The sequence below is a fragment of the Elephas maximus genome, chromosome 13 (genome assembly GCF_024166365.1).
Source record: "Elephas maximus indicus isolate mEleMax1 chromosome 13, mEleMax1 primary haplotype, whole genome shotgun sequence".
Lineage (NCBI taxonomy): Eukaryota > Metazoa > Chordata > Mammalia > Proboscidea > Elephantidae > Elephas > Elephas maximus.
The window spans coordinates 25885660-25890726 of NC_064831.1; positions in this window are offsets into that span (position 1 = coordinate 25885660).

A 5067-nucleotide genomic window follows, 5' to 3' on the forward strand; every position below is an offset into this window, starting at 1 on the left:
CCTGCATATACTTTTATGTGACTTTTATCTTGCTATTATACATAAAGAAATACTCATCAAAAATATAAGAATATTCATCCCTCAACCCCCAGTTATTGATTTTTCCCAGTGTAGTTTTTATTGAGCATTGTTTCTTATACACTGGTGTGTCTCTCACTGCTCTTCCCCCCAGGATTTTAATCTATTCACAAGTCACTACAACACCCCTGTAAGGACAGCGGATGTCAGACGGTGCCAAGATGAATTCACTGCAACAGCCACAGAGAATTCAGAGACACTGCACCTGCAATAACAGCTTTTAATATCAACAGAAGATGAAGTAACACAGGAAGACATAACTGCAGAAGTGCATAGGGCGCGGTCCGGGAAAGTCCCACCGCCAAACGCACTCACTCTCGTGAAAAGACATGCTCAGTCTTCCCAATAAGCACTATTCTCAGCAGATACGAGTCAGGTTAAATGGAAGGGATATCGGGAACAGGACACAAGTCAGGATGAAGGTGAGGGATGTCGGGAACAGGACACAAGTCAGGATGAAGGTCAGGGATATTGGGAACAGGACACAACTCAGGATAAACGTCAACAATATCCGGAACAGGACACAACTCAGGATAAACGTCAACAATATCCGGAACAGGACACAACTCAGGATACACGTCAGGGATATCGGGAACAGGACACAACTCGGGACAAATGTCAGAGATATCGGAACAGGACACAACTCAGGCTAAACATCAGGGATATCGGGAAGAGGATACAAATCAGGATAAGCTTCAGGCATATCTGAACAGAACTCAAATCAGGATAAAACTCAGGGATATCGGGAACAGGAAATAAGATAAAAGTCAGGGATATCAAAACAGGACTCAAATCGGTAAACGTCAGGGATATAGGGAACAGGACACAAGTCAGGGTAAACGTCAGGGATATTGGGAATAGGGCACAACTCAGGATAAACGTCAGGGATATCGGGAACAGGACACAATGCAGGATAAAAGTCAACGATATCGGGAACAGGACACAACTCAGGATAAACGTCGGGGATATCGGAAAGAGGACACAAATCAGGATAAGCTTCAAGCATATCTGAACAGAACTAAAATCAGGATAAACGTCACGGATTTCAGGAACAGGAAACAACTCAGGATAAACGTCAGGGATATCGGGAACAGGACAAAAGTCAGGATAAACGTCAGGGATATCAGGACAGGACACGACTCAGGATAAGCGTCAGGGATATCGGAAACAGGACAAAAATCAGGATAAACATCAGGGATATCGGAAACAAGACACAACTTGGGACGAATGTCAGAGATGGAGAACAGGACACAACTCAGGATAAACATCAGGGATGTCAGGAACAGGACACAAGTCAGGATAAAAGTCAGGGATATCGGGAACAGAACACAACACAGTATAAAGTCAGGGGTATCAGAAACAGGACACAAGCCAGGATAAACGTCAGGGATATAGGGAACAGGACACAAGTCAGGATAAAAGGCAGGGATATCGGGAACAGGACACAACTAAGGATAACCGTCAGGGATATCGGGAACAGGACACCACTCAGGATAAACGTCAGGGATATCAGGAACAGGACACAAGTCAGGAAAAACGTCAGGGATATCGGGAACACGACACAAATCAGGATACACAACACGGATATAGGGAACAAGACACAGCTCAGGATAAGCGTCAAAGATATCGGGACTAGGACACAACTCAGGATAAACGTCAGGGATATCGGGAACAGAACAGAACTCAGGATAAATGTAAGGGATATCAGAAACAGGAGACAACTCAGGATAAACGTCAGGGATAGCGAGAGCACCACACAACTCAGTATAAACGCACGGGATATCGGGAACAGGACACAACTCGGGGTAAATGTCAGAGATATCAGGAACGGGACACAATTCAGGATAAAAGATAGGGACATCGGGATGAGAACACAAATCAGGATAAGCGTCAGGCACATCGGAACAGGACTCAAATCAGGGTAAATGTCAGGGATATCGGGAACAGGACACAAGTCAGGATAAACGTCAGGGATATCGGGAACAGGACACAAATCAGGATAAACGTCAGGGATATCGGGAACAGAACACAATTCAAGATAAACATCAGGGATATCAGCAACAGGACACAATTCAGGATAAACGTCAGGGATATTCGGAATAGAACAAAACTCAGGATAAACGCCAGGGATATCGGGAATAGGACACAACTCGGGATAAACGTCAGAGGTATCAGGAACAGGAAGCAACTCATGATAAAAGTCAGGGATGTCGGGAACAGGACACACGTCAGGAAAAACGTCAGGGATACCGGGAACAGGACAGAACTCAGGAAAAACGTCAGGGATATCGAGACCAGGACAAACCTCCCTATAAATGTCATGGATATCCGCAACAGGACTCAAGTCAGGATAAACGTCAGAGATATAGGGAACAGGACACAATTCAGGATAAACCTCAAGGATATCGGGAACAGGACACAACTCAGGATAAACCTCAAGGATAGGGAGAACACGACACAACTCAGTATAAACGCAAGGGGTATTGGGAAGTGGACACAACTCAGGATAAACGTCAACGATATCGGGAACAGGACACAATTCCGGATAAACGACAGGGTTATCGGGAAGAGGACACAAATCAGGATAAGCGTCAGGCATATCGGAACAGGACTCAAATCAGGGTAAACGTCAGGGATATCGGGAACAGCACACAACTCAAGATAAACCTCAGAGATATCAAGAACAGGACACAACTCAGGGTAAACGTCAGGGATATCGGCAACAGGATACAAGTCAGGAAAAACCTAAGGGATATCGGGAACAAGGCACAAGTCAGGATAAACGTCAAGGATATCGGGAACAGGAAACAACTCAGGAAAAACGATAGGGATATCGGCAACAAAACACACCTCAGGATAAAAGTCAGGGATATCGGGAACAGGACACAACTCAGGATAAAAGTCAGGGATAGCGAGAACATGACACAACTCAGTATAAACGCAAGGGATATTGGGAACAGGACACAACTCAGGATAAACGTCACCGATATCGGGAAGAGGACACAACTCGGGAAAAATATCTGAGATATCGGGAAGAGAACACAACTCAGGATAATCGTCAGGCATATGGGGAAGAGTACACAAATCAGGATAAGCGTCAGGCATATCTGAACAGGACTCAAATCAGGATAAAGGTCAGTGAGTCGGGAACACGACACAACTCAAGATAAATGTCAGATATATCAGGAACAGGACACACCTCATGGTAAATGTCAGGGATATCGGGAACAGGACAGAACTCAGGATAAACGTAAGGGATATCAGAAACAGGAGACAACTCAGGATAAAAGTCAGGGATAGCGAGAGCACCACACAACTCAGTATAAACGCAAGGGATATCGGGAACAGGACACAACTCGGGATAAATGTCAGAGATATCAGGAACAGGACACAATTCAGGATAAACGACAGGGACATAGGGATGAGAACACAAATCAGGATAAGCGTCAGGCATATCAGAACAGACCACAAATCAGGATAAAGGTCAGGGATATCGGCAACAGGACACAAGTCAGGAAAAGCCTCAGAGATATCAGGAACAAGGCACAAGTCAGGATAAACGACAGGGATATCGTTAACAGGACACAACTCAGGATAAACGTCAGGGATGTCAGGAAGAAGACACAAGTCAGGATAAACGTCAGGGATATCGGGAACACGACCTATCTCAGGATAAACGTCAGGGGTAGCGAGAAAAGGACAGAACTCAGGATAAACGCGAGGCATATCGAGAACAGGGTACACCTCAGGATAAACGTCAGAGATATCGGGAAGAGGACACATGTCACGATAAACGTCAGGGATATCAGAACAGGACTCAACTCAAAAAAACGTCAGGAATTTGGAACCAGGAAACAATTCAGGATAAAAGTCAGGGATATCAGAAACAGAAGATAACTCAGTAAAAATAAAAGTCAGGGATATCGGGAACAGGACACAACTCAAGATAAACGTCAGGGATATCGGGAACAAGGCACAAGTCAGGATAAACGTCAGGGATATCGGGAACAACACAACTCAGGATAAAAGTCAGGGATGTCGGGAACAGGACAGAAGTCAGGATAAACATCAGGGATCTGGAACAGGACACAACTCAGGATAAACGTCAGAAATATCGGGAACAGGGCTCAATTCAGGATAAACGACAGGGATATCGGGAAGAGGACACAAATCAAGATAATGGTCAGGCATATCGGAACACGACTCAAATCAGGAAAAACATAAGAGATATCTTGAACAGGACACAACTCAAGATAAACTTCAGAGATTTCAAGAACAGGACACAACTCAGGGTAAACGTCAGGGATATCGGCAACAGGACACAAGTCGGGAAAAACCTCAGGGATATCGGGAACAAGGCACAAATCAGGATAAACGTCAGGGATATCGGAAACAAGGCACAAGTCAGGATAAAGGTCAGGGATATCGGGAACAGGACAAAACTCAGGAAAGACAACAGGGATATCGGGAACAAAACACAACTCAGGATAAAGTCAGGGATGTCGGGAACAGGACAGAAGTCAGGATAAACATCAGGGATATCGGGAACAGGATACAACTCAGGATAAACGTCAGGGATATTGGGAACAAGACACAACTCAGTATAAACGTCAGGGATATCGGGAAGAGGACACAAATCAGGAAAGCATCATGAATATCGGAACAGGGCTCAAATCAGGGTAAACGTCAGGGATATCGGGAACAGGACACAACTCAAGATAAACTTCCGAGATATCAAGAACAGGACCCAACTCAGGGTAAATGTCAGGTATATCGGGAACAGGACACAAGTCAAGATAAACATCAGGGATATCGGGAAAATGACACAACTCAGGATAAACGTCAGGGATTTTGGGAACAGAACACAACTCAGGATAAGCTTCAGGGATATCGGGAACAGGACATAACTTAGGGTACACAACACAGATATATGGAACAGGACACAATTCAGGATAGACGTCAGGGATATCGGGAACAGGACACAACTCA